The 20,734-nt window shown below is 45.1% G+C and overlaps 1 protein-coding gene across 4 annotated transcripts in view; it reads left to right on the forward strand.

Moving 5' to 3' along the window:
• The window catches only part of RORA (RAR related orphan receptor A), a 765,082-nt gene that overhangs the window by 311,115 nt on the left and 433,233 nt on the right, over nt 1-20,734 (forward strand). The gene's annotated exons all lie outside the window — the stretch shown is intronic.

The following is a 20,734-nucleotide window of genomic DNA, read 5'->3' on the forward strand; positions in this document are numbered from 1 at the left end:
GCGTGTGTGAAATTATCTCCTGCAGAACAGACTTGTGGTTGCCAAGGGGAAGGAGTGGGATGGACTGGAAATTTGGGGTTGATAGATGCAGACTATTGCCTTTGGAATGGATAAGCAATGAGATCCTGCTGTGTAGCACTGGGAACTACATCTAGTCTCTTGTGATGCAGCATGATGGAGGAGAATATGAGAAGAAGAATGTCTATATGGATGTGTGAGTGGGTCACTTTGCTGTATAGTAGAAAACTGACAGAACCCTGTAAACCGGCTATAATGGAAAAAATAAAAATCATTTAAAAGTAAAATAATCTCCTTCAATTGAAATGACAAGGCAAAGTGCACTTTTTTTAAGTTTTGCTACATATTGCCAAATACGCCTTCTATTAAGATTTACCAGTACACTTTAAATGTAAGTTCATTATTGTTTCACTGGAAAACCCGTGTGCCATGGGTCAGGTTGGCTCAGGATGGAGGCAGGGAAGAGTCTGTGGTCCCACCCAGTGACTCTCTTTTCTGAGCACTGCCAAAACCATAGCCCCAGTGGGGAGGGTGAGACATTGCCAACAGTTTGTGGAAGGTTCTAGAGCATAAGGGTGCCTACTGATGCCAAGTCAGATAGGGTGCTTTCCAGGTTCCTGTCCAGGATGGGTAAACCTGGACCTTGAGATATTTGGCCTTTGAATAGCCACATGTCGCTCCATGAACAAGCTGCAAGAAATGCCAGTTCTGGAGTTCCCGTCGTGGCTTAGTGGTTAACGAACCCAACTAGCATCCCTGAGGATGCGGGTTCAACTCCTGGCCTCACTCAGTGGGTTAAGGATCCTGCGTTGCTGTGAGCTGTGGTGTAGGTTGCAGACGTGGCTCAGATCTGCATTGCTGCATTGCTGTGGTGCAGCCCTAAAAAAGACAGAAAGACCAAAAAAAAAAAAAAAAGAAAGAAAGAAAGAAAAAAGAAATGCCAATGCAGAGAGGCCTCCAAAAGCAAAGATCTGTACCTATCTGAAATACTACCTTTTTTCCAGGCTGCAGTGGAATGTGTCATGGTCCTTGATGGGGCAGCCATCTGTCTTAGGTGTTAAAGAGCAGTTTCCATTCAATATAGTCCATCCTGCTGCCTTCAGGGTACCTCCATGTATGTCTTACCATGCAGGCCAGATATGGCGTTAGCATTGCTGGTCACTGCTTGACAGCACATGATAAGTTAGAGCAGAACTCCTCACCCATTGCGTTTCCATTCATGACAAGCATGGGGTTTCCATCTATTTAGTCATCGCTCATCCATTCAACAAATACTACAAACTTATGTTATTATAGGCGCTGTTCTGGGCACTGAGCTAAACACAAAAAATGAACAAGGACTTACAGGCTCATGGCATTTTGTGGAAGGTGGGATCCTGACACATGTCAGGTCCAGCCCCCTCTTATTCTAGTTGAGGAAACTATGGCCCAGATCAGTGAAGTGCTCCAGCTCTGATGGCCAGTCTGCAGCCCGGTTGTAATGAGTGTGTCACTTATGTGGCAAGCGACTAGGCCAAAACTGCCTGTGGGCCCCTCCAGGGATGGCCTGATTCCCCTGTGAGGATAACCAGTCCTGCAGGACCAGAGTCTTTATGACTGAGCCCTACAGTCATGTGGGATCTGGAAGGTACAGGGGAGACATTGCTGAGATCTGTGGCCCCTGATGATGTGGCTAGCTTGGCATCCCTGGGCTGGCCTTGCTGGACCAGCCATCTCCCATGGGCTTGAGTGTGTGGATATTTAAAATGCTCCTTTGGAGTTCCCATTGTAGCACAGCAGAAACGAATGTGACTAGTATCCATGAGAACACAAGTTCAGTCCCTGGCCTTGCTCAGTGGGTTAAGGATCCTGTATTTGTGTTGCCATGAGCTGTGGTGTAGGTCACAGACATGGCTCAGGTCTGGCATTGCTGTAGCAGCTCCTATTCTACCTCTAGCCCCTGGGAACTTCCATAGGCCATGGGTGGTGCCCTAAAAAGACAAAAAAACAAAAACAAAACAAAACTCCCTTGGAAGTTGATTCTATTTAGACAGAATAGTCAGTCTGAAGGTGACAGCATTTGAGCTGGGAGATGTGACAGCATTTGAGCTGGGAGATGGTCCATCATTGAGAAAGTGACAACTTTCAAAAAAACACTATTGAGAGAGGCTTTTGCAGTTGTGGCTGCAGCTAGGATCCACCTGCTAGACAGCAACCTTCTCAACGGTGAGATTACTTCTGAATCCTTGAAAACCACGACCCATCTTATCAATAATCATTCTTCATATCCCTACAGTCATTAGAGTTTGCACAGTATTTTCATCACGTTAGCTGATTCCTTCTTCACACCACCCTGTGTATCCATGATCCCCTCATTACTTTTATTGGATATTCGTGCTTTTAGGACTCTGAGTGAATCAACGAGTAACTTGTCCACCAGCTAACAAGAGACAGAGTTGGAGTTGAAACCAAGCTTGCTTTCTTCCAGTTCCTTTCTTTTCCCAGACTTGCCCTGGTTGGTACACTGACCAGTCACGTGAATGGCTGGCTGAGAGGGCCAGCAGGAAAAGAGGGTTCTCTGCCTGGAGATCTGAAGGTAGGCTAGAAAGACCCTTTGACTTAACAACCTGTCCTTAGCACGAAGCCTCGATTCTTTTGTATCTTAGGTGCTTTCTGCTATGAAGGATTCCCTTTCAAAATGTAACTCTCCACTTCAGTAAATTAAAAATGCAACCGTATAATAGAACTGCATGCATTCTCTTCCACTGGAATTAGAATGGAACAGAGCAGAAAAGAATAGAACTTATATTCCATTAGAATAAAAGAGAATTCAGTAAAACATGAATGGTAAAATATGAGGATGGATATGAAAGAAATATACTCACTTAAAAATATATTTTAAAAATAGAGGCTCCATAATTTAAAAGGCCTCTGGTGTATGGCTAGTATGTGGTAACTTCAATGTTCTTCTTTATTCCAATCTGTATTTTTATATTTTTATAGCCTGAGCCTATATTAGTAATAGTGGTGCAGTAAATAGTTTTAAAAATGAATGGACTACTCTCTCCAGTTGTATGTTTAATTTTTAATGAGTAAAAGAGGATGAATAAATACAACTGAATGGCTCCCTTCCATTTTTCCCAGCACCCATATTGGTCACACCCTAAGCCTCTGAGAAGTCATCAGCCAGCTCTTGCAGGAGATGACTTGTCAACAAGCTAAGAGCCAGCATTACTTTCTGGAGTGGGATAGAACATAGGGGCCGTGGGATGGATGGCAGGAGAGAGGAAAGTTAGTACCCAGGTGGGTCGTACCCACTGGGTAAGATTTCAGTGGACTGGCTCGCACCTTGCTCACCTCCACCTGTGCACCCTCCTGAAACTCAGTGCCCTGTGCCCACATCAACTGATGGTCAATTATCACAGCTCTTTCGATAGCAAAACCAGACATGGACTAAATAGGAGAAGCCTTCTAAGTTCCTGCTCACCATGGTCTCCAGAACGACTTAATTGAACCATGTCTAGCACATGGCATGCGCTGGGGTGAGTTAGGTGGGAGGGTTCCTTCTGGCCCCTTTGGGTGGGGTTGTTAGCACTGTGATTTGTGCTGAGAACACAATAGTTGTGGAAGCTGGAGGGCAGCCAGCCAACAGAGTGGTGTTGCTGAAAAGCATCAGGGCTTTGCCCAGCCATTAGTCCTCGGATGTAAATTAATAGATGGATCTATGCAGCAGAAGTGGTAAGTGAAGACATTCTAGAATTGGGGACTCTTTTTTAAAAGTTGGAAGATATCCTAGGAATTGGTGGAAGCCCATGAAAGCGAGTGGCTTGCCTTGGGTGACCCACAGGGTCAGAGGCAGAGGTAAGGGCAAACTGCAGGCCTCCAACTCCCAGTGTGGTGCTTTTCCCATGGGCTCTGCTCGCTCTGGTTCACTAATTGACCTCACACATTTTGTTTGGGGGCTTCTGATGTGCTAGACATGGTCCTGGGTTAGGGAATCCACAGATGAATAAAACGAAGGCCATTTCCTCAGGCAACTCATAATTTAGTTAGGGGAGACAGAAACATGAGCTGCTTATTCACTAAAATGGTTAGATGCCACCTAGAAAGGAAGGGCCTTCAGATGCATGCAGGAGACGATCTGTTTTTTTAAGGAATCAATACGAGATAAAACCCTGATTGTGACTTTGATCCGGCCTCTGTTCAGACCTCAAAGGACAGCATCGGGGTGCAAGATAATGCAAAAAGGATGGAAATGAAAGAGCGGAGGGAAAAGATACAGCATTGTAACTTTCACCTTAATTTGGGCTGTGTGTTCATTCAGGGAGCTCGAAACCCTTGCTATATCTGCAGCGTTGAGACCCAAAGCCACACACCCTTGCTTTCCAGGGAGTGTCCTGTAAAGGATTTATTCTGTACATTGTGTGGCTGCTCCCTGACTTGTATTCACAGTCTTGTGTTAGAGGGTCTTTCCTTCTTGTGTTAGATCAAGTTTTGACAGTGCCAGCAGCCACCCATGGTTCTAAAGAATTCAGAAAAGCATGATAGACAGGAATGCGGGGTGTTTTCAGGAGCCTTCATGAAGCATCTAACCCTCCCCACCCCCAAAGGCTTCTGTGATTGATGGGCACATGTCATAGACAGCTGTTCCCATTGCCCTTATGATTTGTTGAGAGAAGGAATGAAAAGAAAAATGAAAAAAAAAATATCACTATACCTTCTTTGGGTTGATTTGAGTGAACCAATTATAAAAAGACATTTTTGAGGCAATCAAGCACATGAATTTGTTGCAGTAGTAGGAGTATTATTTAATGATAATGATATTGTGATTATGTTTTTTAAAAGAGTTACTTTTTAGAAATGCAGACTGATGTATATATAGATATATTATAAATAAATAAATATCTTTTGAATATCTTTTTATTTTTTTAGTGATTGGGAGACAGATTTAGGTAAAATAAGATTGGCTGTAAGCTAGTTGATAACTATTGAAGCTGGGTGATGAGCCCATGGGGTTGTTATTACTCTTCTCTTTAATGTTGTGTCTATTTAATAATTTTCTGTTAAAAAAAACATTTAAATAGTGAATATTAGTGTACTGCTTGTCAGGTTCTGGGCCAGCTGTTTTATATTCAGCTTCTTCTTCTATTCTCCCAGCATCTCTATAAGTGAGTTGTATTACGCTGATTTCTCGGATGAAAAGCTGTAACATAAAGGAAAAGTGAATCCCACAAGTCACACAGTGAGTGGCAGAGCTGGGAACTGAACCCTGATCTTTTCCTTTAACTTTTATTTGAAGTGTGACACCTATAGAGGAATGTGCACGAATCTTATTTGTACAACCCAATGACTTTTTATGTGACCACATCAAATAACCTAGACCAACATGAAAAAAAAAAAAAAGGAAGAGGAGCAGCATCGCCAAAGCCACCTCCTGACCTTGCCCTTCACAGTCCCTCCTCAGAGGTAACCACTGTCTTGACTTCTAGCACCCTAGGTGAGTTTTGCATATATTTTGAACTTTATCCAAGTGGAATCATACTCTTTTAAGTGTGGCTTCTTTTTCCCGACATGATGTGTGTAAAATTCATCCTTGGTGAGGCCTCAGACAGGTCTTTTCCTTTCCTTGCTGTAGATTTCATGATAGAACCCTGCCAGAATGTATCTGTTCTATTACTGATGGAATAGGGAGTTCTTGCGCTTTGGGTTATTATGAGCAGTGGATGTAGGAACATTGTGGTACCTGTCCCTGAGTGGACAGAGGGTGCATCTCTGTTGGATTTATTCCTGGGGTGGAAGGACAGGGGCACTGATTAGCATCTGTGGACCAGGAGCCCCAGGAGCCCCAGTTTTCTCTTTTCTTTCTTTCTTTTTTTTTTTGTTATATTACCCATTTCTCCCTAAATAGATGAAAGAAATTAGCCACTTTATGTAATTAGTTCCCTAAGACTGGGGAATAACGTAGGGTCCTAAAGGCTGTGGGGTGGAACCCAGGGTTGATGTTGGAGTCTGAAACATTCTGATCCAATAGCAATGAACCCAAAGTCCCAATCCAGTCCTTCAGGGCATCATGAATCTTCCTTGAAATAAGTTTATTGCAAGAGGAGTTCCTGTCATGGCTCAGTGGTTAACAAACTCGACCAGTATCCATGAGGACGCAGGTTTGATCCCTGGCCTCTCTCAGTGGGTTAAGGATCCGGTGTTGCTATGAGCTGTGGTGTAGGTCACAGACGCAGCTCAGCTCTGGCGTTGCTGTGGCTGTGCCATGTGCCGGCAGCTGCAGCTCCAATTCGACCCCTTGTCTGGGAACCTCCATATACTGTGGGTGCAGCCCTAAAAGGACAAAAAAAAAAAAGAGTTTATTGTAAGAGAAGCACTGCTCTGAAGTGTCCTGCATCTGTGATTTAACATATTAAGCATGTCATTCCAGGATACCAAAAATCATATAACAGAGAGACGTGAATATTCTTGTCTAAACCATCAACAAAAGAAAATAATTCATAAGATAAAAAATTTAGTGAAATCCTTCTTGACATTTGGCAGACTTGAAGATTTGCCAGTATTCTAATAGTTGGCGTCATCCTTCTTTCCTTTCAAAGGATGAAAAGTAGCTATTGCCATTGACCATGGCTTATTACAAACCCCAAGGAATGGGCTTCTCCTCTGGGTTAGGAGAGGAGCTTGACACCTGTAGCTCCCAAACTTTTCTTCCTGGAAGTCCAGTCTGGGTGCTAGGAAAGCTTGGAGACCCTTTTGGAGAGACCTGAAATGGGTGGCCTACTGTTGACAGCTCCTGGTGACAGCGATTGATTGTGAGTGACACAGTAGAAGGAAACATTGGTGTCAGTTACAAGTAGGATGGGTTCAAGCCCCATTTTCAAGGTTATTACTTGACCTTGAAAATAATAATGCTGAAACTCTGCTTCCTTCTCTGTAAGAGTAAGGGTGATGATGGCAATTTGGGAGAAAAATTAGAAAAAAGTGCACTAGAAGGATGATCGAGGTGGATGATAAAATGATAGCTAGCTAGATCCCAACACTGGGCACACTGCAGGTGTCCAGGAGCTGTCAGCTGCTTTTCTTTTATCAAAGTTTTTGTAGTTCTCTCCCCACACTGCACAGCTCTAAGGTCTCCAGAAGTCTTTTGTTCTGCTTCTGACTCTTCTGGATATAATGCTTTGTGGGGCAAGATGGTGTTTCTGGCTGATAAAGGGAAACTGTCTCTCATTTCTTTTCCCTAAAACTGAAATTTTCTCCTCTTGCACGTCTCATGTGAATAGAGCTGGAGGGCATGGTACGTTCTGGAAGCTTTTATTTCCTGTGTCATTGAACTCCAAAGTTTGAGATTACTATTTATTTATATGTATGATAAGTTGGTAGCCCCACCTCCACCCAGAAATTTTATGATGAAAGCACACGTACCAAAAGATCAAAACAGGAGTCCCCACTGTGGCACAGTGGGCTAAGAAACTGACTGCAGCAGTTTGGCTCATTGTGGAGGCACACGTTCGATCCCTGGCCAGGGAACTTCCATGTGCTGTGGCCATAAAATTTAAAAAAAAGATCAAAGCAATTTACCTAACGTAAAACGCAGGTATCGAGTGAAAGAGAGGAAAGGAAAATTATACTGAAAACTCCTCCCTGAGGAAAATGTGAGCAAAGGAGCCCACAATGTAGCTCTGAGCCTCCTGGCAGCCAGGAGAAAAGGGAAATCATTGTGGGCTGGAGTGTTGCCTTTATCTCGTGGTAGGAGGCAGTTCAGTTCAGGAGGAGCAAAGGTCTGTCTGCTCTTGAGTCTTTACATTAGGTTACTTAAAAAGGCAAGGAAAAAAAATGATCTCAGAGCAGCGTTAATCATGGATGCAGAGACACGCCCCATCCAGCTATTATTTTTTAGTCTGGTCTGTTTGACAGCATCAACAACTCCTCCCTTGAGACAGAGTTGCATCGTGGAAAATCACCTGGCAGTGACGGGTGTGCACTCCAGGCCTGGCCCTGCCATTTATCTGCTGTGTGTCTTTGGCCCACACATTCACCTTCTCTGGGCCCTGGGTTTCTTCTCTGAGTGAGGGCGCCCTTACCATTCTAAGCAGTGCTTCTCTTTTTCTGCAGGTGACCGGTGGGGAAGCATCCAAGGGCTGGGAACTGTCACGTTGGGTGGGTTTCTCTTCCCCATGCCTCCCTCTTACAAACAATAAGAGCAGCCTCAGAGGTGTCAGCTGAAGGGGATGCAGAGGAATGGGCAAGGAGGACACTGCTGCCCAGAAAACCAGACCTGGGATTATTTTTGTTTTAGGTGGGAGAGGAGAGGGGTAGGGTGGTGCATGCCCAGTACATGTTGTATGAGCCGCATGCCTTTCATAGCATCCCTAATATGTAGAATCCACCATCTCCTCTCCTGGTGTCCTTTCTCCAACTTATATCCCCTGGTCCCATACAGCACATGACCATTCAGGCAGTAATTCAGCCCCATGATGCCTCTGCGCCGTCAGCCCAAGCAAAGGTTCTCTGAGTTTCATCACTCACTGCTTCACAGGTTGGTATTTCCCTCCTGTGCCCTGGCTTAGAGGCGAGCCTGGAATGGCTCAGCGCTTGCACCCTAAAGCTCACACATCTCTTTCTGCCCCCTCCCTATCACCAGGGCACCCCAGTCATGCCCACAAACAGGATAAACCTGCACAACTGCATCGTCGCCTGCCAGAAGAAGATGAGAAAAATATTCCTGGTATCTCTGAGGTTCCTGCCTTTTCAATTGCAATGCAAAGGTGAAGTCCCTCATAATTTATGACCTCTCTTACAAGGCCTCAACTTCACATGTCACTAATGGGGAATTCCAGGGTAGCCAGTTGTTGGTGAACATACACCTCCAAAGTGCCTAGTTTCTACCTGGCAATTCCGATGATAATTACCATGAAATTATATAACTGCAAATTATCCTGCCATGTGAGTGGCATAAATATGTTCCTTCCCTGTGACAATCATTTTAAATGACAGGGCTAGCTAATGAGTAGCCATTGGAAATTCACCAGTGAGCTACCCAGGCAGTAACTTTCTCCTGAAGAGGGAAGATGGAGTTTGTTCTGCCTGGCTTGATGAAGGCCTCCGTGGAGACCTTGATGGGCCCTGTTCTTTCTGTTCTCCTGGTCCCTCCTCTTTGAATCTGGAAAGTGAGTCTCTGTGGAGTTGGCAGCAAGTACTTCTTAGAATGAAAGCAGAATTTGGCTTCCAAAGAGGATGAGTCTGGGCTTAGCCCTTGACGTGTTGTGTGATTTGAGGATGGTGCTTAATCCCTCTGAGCCTCGGTTTCCTCCTGGGTAAAATGAGAGTGATGTCGGATGCTGGGGGCACACACCCCCTAGGCTTGTTGTGAGGATTAGTTGGGGTTAGGCACATGGAGGGTGCAGTAAACCCTCGGCCATCTCCAAGGTTATCCTTGACCAGGGCCAGGAGGAAAACCCCACTTCTCAGGCCGTTCAGCTTCTGCCCTCTGAGGGCTGGGTCTGGTTCAGCTGGGTGTGAAGCATGGTCAAAGCAGAGACACAGTCATGCTGGTCACGCTTTGTCACTTGAGGGTGGCACGTTGAACCCAGCTCTGAACTTGGGCTATTTTTTTCTAAAGGGGGATTATAACTCTCATTTCCATGAGGAAATAAGGGGCTATACTTCAGATGCATGAGAGGAAGAGATTACACCCAAAGAAATTTAACTCCTGAGAGATTATGTTCTCAACCCTTGCCTTTAGCTGAGAAATACATCGGCCAAAAGCCAACAGTCTAGTAACCACTCCAGCTGTGTCACAGGAGGGCTTTGGTCTGGCAGCCAGAGCTGCCGCACAGCCACTTTTCCTACTTTCTCCCAGCGAGCTCTTCTTCTGGGTGCCCGGCTCAGGCAGGAACATCCCCTGAGGGAGAAAGTGGGACAGCATCCAGGAATTTCCTAGGAGTGTCTAACGCGAGACTCAGAGGACTTTCAAATAGAATCTGGCCAAGAAAGGCCACTTTCCTTAAGGCAGCAGATGAATGCTGCTACTCAGCTTGCTTTTCAACACACGTGAGGACTGCACCTTGACAAAAAGAAAGCTGCCTTTTGCAAATGATAGATTTATAGTCCAAAGTACTGCTAACTTGTAACCATAGTAACAAACAAAGCTATTACCTAAAATGGCTTCACCATGTGAAAGCAACAATTATATTAACCAAATTGGGGGTGGGTGGGGGGGAGAAGGAAGTCTGATCAATGTGGAAGGGCCCAGAAAATTGGATTGAAAATGCATGACATTTTCCTAAATTACCCCTCTTTGGGGGAGGGGCCGGGATTCCAAGAATGAGGAGCGGTGATCGAGTTGGGCGCAGGCCCCACCAGGTGGCAGCATCTAGAAGTCGTTGAAGCAGCTCTTCCGTTGGTTTTTGGGCTCCGGAAGCCGGCTTAATACTTCAAGGCTTGATTTTTCAAGCACCAACCCCTCCCATCATCAATTCAGTGGGGACTTTCCCTGTCAACACTAACAATGTGGAAATGGCCCAAATTAGACTTTATTAAAGAGCGTGTCGATTGAGAAGTATTCTCGTTGCAGTAAACAGTGTGAGCTTAAACAGAACATCAGCGTGAGCTGATGAAGCCCTTGAATGGATGGTATAGATCAGGGCGTCCCATGGACTTAACTCTTAGTCTCTACCCAGATCCGTCCCTCTAAACTCTTTGTGCTGAGACATAGTCACACATTTGAATCATCTGGGAGGCTTTAAAACATTCTGATGCCTGGAGCCCACCCTCAGCATTTCTGATTAGTTGTATTAGGTATAGCCTGGGCATTGAGACTTTAAAAAAAATCCTCCAAGTGATTTAAATGATGTTTGCAAGGGTCAGACGGATAGGAAGCTATGTATTAAGATGGAGGTGACAGGAATTACTCACAGTTGGCATCTTTAGGAGCAGAAGGAATTGGAGACTGACTTTCTCATCGACTGCTTTCACTTGAGTTTGGCGATTGGTCTCTGTTTAATTATTGTACCTAGAAAATACCAGCTAAATAGCACAGAAAGTATCATCCTGAGGTTTCAGATTGCAGGCACATTGGCCATAGAATGTCAAGGAACCTGCCCTTGTTTCTCATCAACTGTAAATCTCAGCGTAGATGCCTCCAGTAAAATCCCTGACCAGTCAGATCTGTTCCTTTACAAGGCCAGGAAAATTACACAACACAGACACATCTGAGGGCATCTGAATATCTAGCTAGATCTTGTGTAATTGACCCAATCAGTCAAACAACACACACACACAGACACACACACACACACACACACACACACACACACACACACACACACACAGACAGGGACAGCCCTGGGAAAAACATCAAGTAGGCAAAACTGCCTTTCTTCCCTGGCTCCTCCCTCCCGCAATTCCCACCCTTTTTCTCCTTTCACTCAGTTTTAGATGTGACATCATGGTGAATGAAAGAATGGATTAATCAGAGAAAGACACCCCTCAATCCCTTCATGGACAGAGCGTTCATCATGCAATAGACCAAACAGAGCTTTATTTCATTCCTTTCACAGCGTATTTGTCTGGAATCCATTATTATCTCTGTTTTATAAAAGAAGAAACCAAAGCTTCAAGAAGCTAAATATCTTGGGCTTGGCCACATAGCTAGTAAGTGGCAGAAGGGGATTTGAACCCACATCCCTGTGAGCTGGAAGACTTAATCCTACCTTATGCTGTTTCCTCCTCTGAGAGCCGAAGGTTTCCTCTGGCTTCTTTGTCCCAAAGGGAGCTGCTAGCCACCTGCGGCTATTTCAGTTTAAATCTAAATTAGATTAAATTATGTAAGATAAAAATTTCAGTTCCTGAATCACACTAACCACATTTCAAGTACTGTGTGTGTGTGTGAATAGATAGATACAGATAGCTAGTGACTACTATGTTGGGCAGAGCAAAAAGTAGAATATTTACATCATCATAGAACATTCTCTAATGCTTAGAAATAGTCTATCCCATCTTTTCAATTTATAGATGAGGAACTAAGGACCAGGGAGGAAAAAATGATGTGCCTAAGAACCAGCCCTCCTTTGCCTTATCCCTCCCTCTCGACCCCCATGTAAAGCAGAGGCTCAAACCTGGGCTTCTTGATGCTGACTTCTCGCAGCCTACACATTAGACCAGACCTGCCATGAACAGTGAATAAAGGGAGAGAGCACAGAGCTGGAAGGCTCTGCATTGTCTGCGCTGGGCAGCCGGGGTAGCCAGAAGAGAAGACTTGGAATGCTGCCATTCGCAGCTCCGGAAGGAACTCCTCAAGCCCCCAAGATTATTGCTGCTGAAGTTGAGTGGCAAGGGTCTGTGTAAAGCAAGGAAACATCTGTGGTCCACCAGTGAAGTCAGTACTCCAGAGCACTTCCTCCAGCGCCCACAGGGTGAGTGGGTGTATCCTCCCTCGGGCTGGTTGGGCTGTCTGTCCTCAGACTGCTCCTTGATCAAGAAGTGTCAATATGTGTGATCTGGGATGCAGCTCAGAAAACATGTGTTAGTGCTTCTTCTGGTCCACCCACGGGAGAGCAGGCGACAGAAATGAATAAGACGTGTCCCTGCCCTGTGGGACTCCAAATCCAGAGGAACGCTTGGGACCAGATGCATGGTGGGCTGGAGTCAGCTTGAGAGTTGAGTAGATCTGTGTTCAAGTTCTAACATGGCCCCTTTGTAGCTAGGTGACCTTGGGTGTGATAGGTAGTCCCTCTGGTCCTTCCCTCCAGAAGGGACAGTCACAATAGCCATAACCACCTGATAGGCTCTCTTAGCAGAGCTGAAAGAGAGATGGGAGTACGTGGCCAGATACCAGGCTCAGAGTAGGTGCCGAAGAAGCGTTAATTCTCTTCCATCCCCTTCATTTCTGCTTCTTCCTGGATGTCCCACCTGCCCCCACCTCTGACACTTCCTCATTCAGAGATGAATGCTCACTTTAGGATGGCTGAGATGTTGAGTCTTTACTGGATTTATTTTCTAAAGGGTGGAATTCCCAGGCCTTTGTTTGCATAAATTTACTTATTTCCCATTTGTTAACAATGGAACATGGCTTGCAGTGATCACGGATTGCTTCCTAGACAAGTGAGATGTTCAAAGGAAAATTCATTCCAAGACCCTTGTGTGTTTAGAGCACAAAGGAACAGAAGATACACATATTACAGGGAAAGAAGCCAGCCAGACTATGACATACTTATTCACATTCCAAGCATTTAGTAAATGCTTTCTGTATTCCAGGTACTGTGATAAGCATCAGGGATACAGTAATGGACACGATAGACAAAAATTAAAATTGTAAAGGTAATCCCATAAGCCACAAATGGAAAGCACACCTTTTTATTTCTTGTTGTAGGCATATAGCTCTGACTGTAGACATTTGTAGGCAGGAGCGATTGCCTTATCCTGACAAAGCACAGCTGTGAAATTGTAAACTTCTTGCCTTTCGCTAGGAGGCTGCATTGCCCTGTCCTTCTCAGTGGACAAGTGCTTTGCAAAAAGCTCCTTCCCCAAAGCCTCCAGGCCTTTCTCTCGCAATCCAACATTGCTGTTTCCGTGTGGTGCTTCTGGAGTCCAAAACAATTTCTTAATTCAAGAAATTATCACAAATTGTTCCCTGGTCATGTAAAGTCTGGCAAATGAGCACAGCTGCCCGTAGAAGGAAATATTTGCACTGCTTGCGAGCCCCTGTCTGTTCTCATGGTCCTTTCCTGATCAATTGAGTACAGATCATGTTCTGAGCATCTTTTATGTGCTGGATATAGTGTTAGATGCCAGGTTGAATAAGACCTGGTCCCCTTTCTATAAGACTTACAGTGTGGAAGGATGTTGGACACCAAACAGAAGCACTTGATTCACCAGCCTAAGTTCCAGAGGAAGGAGTGGACAGTTGAGTTTGGAGAACTATGAAATGGGAGGACAGACAGGAGGAGGAAAGAGGATTCTCTAAAGAGAGGACAGCAGAGGCACATGTACCTTTTGTTCAGACTCTCTTTAATAGACTCCCACTCCACTACTGGTATTTGGAATCTCAACCATAGATCTGCAGTGTTTAAGTGGGTTCTAGACTTAACCAAATATTTGCTCATATTCATTCTTTACCCATGTCTGCTACTAACAAATACCAGCAAAGCACAATAGCATCTTTGCTGTGCTTTGCTGATTGATATTTGCCTTAACATGGGGCTGCCTTTCTGTCTTCTGCTTCACTTGCAGTGAAACAGAAAGACCTGGAATGAGGTAAGTCATTGACTTTGTTACCTAAGGGAAAGGAGAGCATAGCCTGTCACATGGTAGGTGGGTTGGGGGCGGGAGGGGTGGGGAGTTGTGTTGACATTCTATAAGAAGTGCAAAAACAGCAAAGGGACTTGGCAACCAGAAGGGAATGCCACAATGGTGACCAATTTCCTTCAGGCTTTCCCAGGAGGGCTGGGTGTAAGAAGCTGGGGTGGAGGGGCTGATCACATGCTGTTCTCCTGAGTTGGGAAACTGGGGGTATGACCAGGAGCTCTCAGTAACTTTACAAGGAGTGAGTGTAGAGGCTGCAGAAGGGATGGTGAATCAGGGCCCCTCGTTGAGTCTGAGGACTGGGTGGCGGGCTCTGAGCTCACCCCAAACCCCAACATGCAGAAGCCAGAAAAAGGAGACAGCTCTGCCAAAGCATGGCTGCCTTGATCCAGGGGTATAGTGGGGCCTCATGGAGGCAGATGTTCATCAGAATAAATCCTTGAGTCCAGAGGACAAAAGGAAATACCCCTTGGGATGGGAAAGGGATAGTAACCTTTTCAAAATATTATTTCTTCAAAAAGAACTTGGTTCTAAAACTAGATTCTGCTGATGGTAATACTATTTGAACAATTTACTAAAAATCATTAAATTGCTTCCTTGCAGTTTATGGATTTAATGGTATGTAGTTTTATCTCAGTAAAACTGCTTAATTTTTTTTAATCCTACCTGTTAACAGATCCTCCAACCACTTCTCTAGAGCCTAGATCATTTAATAGGCATTAAATAATGCAGTCATCGGAACTGTCTTGAGGGTTCCTAGTATGCTTGATATGCCCCGTTCTCACCTCTGTGATCTTTTCCTACAAGAAAAGGGTATTGACAACCTGCAGTACGCTTGCCTAAGTCTCTTTTCTCTCTCTGCCCCCTCCTGCTGCCCCCACAAATTGCTTAGGATTTTACTTAGTCGTTAGTGAATGAGTCCATTGCCCTGAACTGATTCTTTAATATATTCGTACTTTAAACCTGTCTCTTATTGTGGAATGATTATTTTTGAATCCTCCTTCAAAACCTTAGGGAAAGGGATAGAGGAGAAATGAAGAGATACTTTCTCCTGAGAACCTGAAAACCACAGCAAGAAGGCCGCCATGTATTTTGTCTACAAATAAAATCAACAGAACCACGTACGATGAAAGATTGAGTTGGTCTGATGTTCTTGGACCTGGCCATGTAAATGGCCTTGGAATCAGTGGGTGGGCGGCAGGACTGGTCCAGCCGTTTTATCCATCCATCAGTGGATCAGACGCAGGCAGGTGCTCCCAGAGCATGCCGTAGTCATACAAGGGTGTTTTATGTCTGTGGAGAGGAGCCTGGACTGCTAGATAGTGACATTACTGACAGGATGGGGATGAATTTATTTAGTTATTATAGTGTCACTCTTTTTAACGTTTAAAAGCATTGTGCATGTACCAAGATAGAAGCATCCTAATTCTGTGGAGAGAAAAGTGGTTGAGGAACTAGCCAACCTGGGTTTGTCCCCCTCCCCCCCCCTTTTTTTTTTGCCTTTTGTTCTTTTAGGGCTGCACCCACGGCATATGGAGGTTCCCAGGCTAGGGTCTAATCGGAGCTACAGCTGCTGGCCTACACCATAGCCACAGCAATGCCAGATCCTTAACCCACTGATCGAGGTCAGGGATTGAACCTGAAACCTCATGGTTCCTAGTCAGATTCGTTTCTGCTTCGCCATGACGGGAATTCCGGTTTGTCCCTTTTTTGATGCTCTTTAGCTGCATGAACTTCGATGAGCCACTTACCCCTCTGAGCCTCAGTGCTCTCATCTCTAAAATGGGACTGTGACTCCCAACTAAACAGGGTTGTATTGAGGCAGGTGATATTTACCTCTTGACAAATATTACGGGGAATAATTGAGGTTGAGTAAAGGGGTTTTTACAAGTTAAAATGCTTTGTGAATAGAAAGGATTATTTATTCAATCTTCCCAACACCTTTCGGGAAAAGATAATGCAGATGATTATTACCCATCTATTTGATGAAAGCAGGGCACCCATTGCTAGATGACTTGCCTGCCGAGATTAATACTCACATCTCCTGTTAGAAACATGAAGCTTTCTGGATGGCAGCATTTTTAAGATTCAGGGTTAGCTTCCCCTGTGATTCAGGGAATCGAGACAGGGGACATCAACATTGACATTTCAGAACCCTTCCAATTAGTCTCAAGAGTTCAAATATCTCTCTGTTCAATATAGCCCGGAGTGTAATCGTTTGTTGGTAATAACCTAGCCCTTGTTTAGCTTCATAGATCTGACTTTGAACCTGGACATCCCATGGACAAAAACACCACTTGCTTTTTATTGGCATGTTGGGTGGAATGGCTCCACACAGCTAGGAAACAATTTTATTTTTCCCCTTTGCAACTCAATTATAAGGCTGAAGGGCACATATAGATTTTTCTGCAGGAAGCAAAGGGCTTTCAGGCTTCCTTTATTGGTAGATTTCTGCATCACCTCCATGGTGAAGGGTTAGCTGCTTTTAAGAGGCAGAGATGCCCGGGTTGAAACAAAGAAGGGAAAAATGGTAGTACACTGCAGATGGCCTTGTCAAAAGGAGGGAGGTGTTCTAAATCTTGGCCTTTTATTCCTGCCCCACCTGAGGTGGCTTTCTTTCTGGAGCCTTCATGAGTCAAACAAGAAACCACAACCAGGGCCCAGGGTGGTGGGAAGAACTCTGAATTAGGAGGAAGAAGCCTGGCCAGAATGCTGTCCCAGCTCCAACACATGCCATGGGGACCTGTCCAGAAGCTTCAGCCTCTGTTCCTTAGTTTCTTTGTCTATAAAATGAAAGAAGCAGACTCGCTGCTTTAAAATGTCCCTTTTATAAATATTCTGTGACTCTCTTTTCTAGAGATTCTCTCAGAGTACATCTTTCTCCATTTGTTCACATGTGTGAAGATTAAATATCGCGATAAAATTACGAGAAGACGGCAAGGTGGGAAATAACTTTGGTCCTGGGATAAGAGCTCCTTTGGACTGTGCCCGTTGGTCCACTGTAGGTGCTAAGGAGTTGGACCCCAAAGCACTGACCCCTGGACTTGGGGCTTGGTGCTGTCTTCTCTGTCCCTTTCTGTTTTTCTGTTAAAAATCCCAGAAATGCACAGATGCCTCAGAAGAGCTGAGCTGGGGAATCTGGGGCTGAGGCTGGCAGATGTGTCGGCATGGCATTTGGAACTGAACCCAAAGCAGGTGAAATTTTGGGAGCCCGTGTCCTTGCAGCCTGAATATCTGCGATTGCTCTTCTAGTCCAATAGAGCCATGCATGGTTCGTGTGAATTCTCAAGACATGTTTCAATCTGTCCTGAGATCAGTGATAAGAGCATACCCCTACCCTTCCTGGTCCTGTAGCTCACAGTGGCAGGGAGCTTCATCCACTGAGGGCAGTACAGACTAGAATGGACAACCGCATCCGAGGGGGACATCCTTTCTCTCCAGCCCTGGGTGGTTTGTCTGCAATGACCTTAGAACTCTTGGTAAAAAATAAAATTAAGGAGTTCCCTGGTGGCTCAGTAGGTTAAGGATCCACGGTTGTCACGGCTGTGGCTCAGGTCGCTATTGTAGCCTGGTTCGTTCCCTGGCCCTGGAACTTGTGCATGCTACGGGTACAGCCAAAATTAAATAAATAAAAGAAACAAAATTAAAGGAAAATAATTCTCATCTTCAGTACACCAAGCAGCAATCAGGGTATAACGGCCCCAGTGCTGTGGCATCTGGCACAATATTCACTTGGCAGAACCACACTATCTTGTATGGGTAATGAGCTCGATATCCAGCCCGCATTTCTGGAGCAGTGGTGAGGGGAGGGGCAGGAGGGGGCAGGATGGGGGAGAGACCACTATGGAAATTGAATATTGAATCCAACGTATTATTGTTGGAATCTCTGGAGAAAATGGCTTCTGAACATACAGGATTTTCAATACAGTTTAAAAAAGGAATGACTCTTCTGGTTTTTCCATTTATTGTAGCTTCCCCAAGCTTATTTTTAGTAGCACTAATAGTGCCGCCTACCCCTGTACTCATTTTCTACAGATTTTAAAATTTGGTATTATCCTGTCTCTCTAGAGGTGCCTTCTATTTCTAAAACATTAGTACCGTGGAGGGGGGGAAAATAGGGCATTTCTGAGAAAAAGGAGCCTTGGATATTTGCATTCCATTTTGATTAGTATTTTTGCTTCACTCAGTTCATTCTAAATCAAGGGAAAACATACTTAAATGGAAATAAATCGATGCCAAGGATCTCTGGACACCAAAGTTCCCCTCTACCCCCGACACACAAGCAGCACAGTCAACTTAGGCATGAGGGCCCCCTCAGAGCTGGGCTGGTGGTGGCCCTGACACAGGAGCCTCGCCAAGAGGGAATGACTATAAACTCAGCTGCAGAAGGCACTCCATGCCCAGGGTGAGCTTTGGGCAGGAAGGAAACCACAGAAGCACGTGACCTGTGTGTTTCTGGGGCACAGTGGGGAGTTGTGAGCAGTCAGGCAGACCCCCAGGCACAGGCTCAGAGCCCAGGACTGGGCATCTCTGAATGGAAGAAGTCAAGAAATTGCTCTCGCGTAGGACCCTCTGTGTTTTTTGTGCACCTGGAAGCAGAATTCTGAGAACTGTCAGCAGTGGAATTATAAGGCTTGACTTCCAATTGGACTTGCAGACCTCATTGTCTTAGTGAAGACCTTTTCACAAAGTGGGCCACTTTGCCAAATAGCACATGGGAACTAGATGGAATGCAGGATATGCTGGCTCCTGGACTGGCTGATTGTTCCTGAGAGTAAGATAACTGTGGACACCCTCGGCCTATCACACTTTTTATTTTTAAAAAGGCCTCTTGACCATATGATTATCTGGGTTGTAACAGGGACATTACAGGTCAAGTTTTGAGAAAATAATGCTACGTTAGATTTCTAAGTGTGAGAGTTCCCTGGCGGCTCAGTGGGTTAAGGACCTGGTGTTGTCACTGCTGTGGCTCTGGTTACAGCTATGGTGTAGGTTCAGTCCCTTGGCCAGGGAATTTCTGCATACTCTGAGTGCAGCCAAAAAAGACAAATTTTGATGTATGGCCTCTCCGGTCTCAAAGAATTCACACTTGACCTAAAATGGTAGATCTGGATGAAACTAAGAGAGTTTTGTTTTTTGAGGGTTTTTTTTTTTTTTTTTTTTTTTTGTCTTTTTGTCTTTTCTAGGGCTGTACCCACAGTATATGGAGGTTCCCAGGCTAGGGATCTAAATGGAGCTGTAGCCACTGGCCTACGCCAGAGCTACAGCAACACCAGATCCGAGCTGTGTCTGCGACCCACACCACAGCTTATGGCAATGCCGCATCCTTAACCCACTGAGCGAGGCCAGGGATCAAACCCGCAACCTCATGATTCTTAGTTGGATTCGTTAACTGCTGAGCCACAATGGAAACTCCATGAGACCTTTTATCTAAATCATTTTTAGGAAGTTGAGGTCCCTGAGTCCAGAAAGGGGGTGTCACTGGCTGACAGTCTTGTATGCATGTCTTGTCCGGGTTGATAGGCTATGTCTCTGGACTCTTCTGTTATTCCTTCTGTTACCAATTTCCATTGTTTGGACCCTGCTCAGGCCCAAGACCCACGAGGCTCTCATCCTCAAGAGGGAGGGTTCTTTTTTCTTAGGATTTGAATAGGTAAATAAGGAAACCAAAGCTGAGAAACAGCACACGTCTTATTCTGTGGCCAAAGAATGGAGAAACAGGAACCAGGTTCACAAATCAACTGGCCCACTTGACAAGAGGGATTTATAAAGACAGAGGGAGGAGGGCTGAGGCTAATGATAAGGAGGCCTATGCATTTGGGGAAGGGGAGGCACAGAACTTTTTCCAAGGGGGCGGGGTGTCACCTGCTTTTATGCTTTTCTGCTCCTTACAGTCCTGTCATGGTGGCTGGTACTGTGTCATTGAATGTGCTACTGTAGTAAAATTAACATGTGATGAAACATGGTTTTTGGAAGTCAGATTCATTACTGTCTTGGTCCCAGATGGTCCCATCTGGGTTTTTTATTGTTGGTATTTGTAGGTTCCTTTCTTATCTCTGAACCCCTTAACTTGAAGGTTTTTGTTAATTCTTGCTGAAGGTGGGGAGAGGTAATTGACAGGTTTTGAACAAGGACACTCTTTGCGGGGAGTGGGGGCAGGGGGGAGCTGATGGGTTTTGAGCAAAGACCTGGAGCAGCTCTGACAACACTTCCACTGGTCTTTAAAAGAAGGCAGGCAGAAAGGCTGTTGTATGTTTAGAGAGATAGAGATTCCACTAACCCCCATGAAGGGCTCTTCCCTTGCCTTTGAAGCCTTTCCATGCTGAGTATCCCTGAGAAAGTTGCTTTACCTCTCTGTGCCTCATTTACCACATGTGTGAAATGCTGATGCTGATAGTGGTGGAGATGATGGCCCTTCCCTCCTTACATGGTTAAA

Source organism: Sus scrofa, chromosome 1, assembly GCF_054392235.1.
Source record: "Sus scrofa isolate SSC_HxYL_T2T_F1_AM1 chromosome 1, Sscrofa_HxYL_maternal_Yorkshire_Landrace_v2.0, whole genome shotgun sequence".
NCBI lineage: Eukaryota > Metazoa > Chordata > Mammalia > Artiodactyla > Suidae > Sus > Sus scrofa.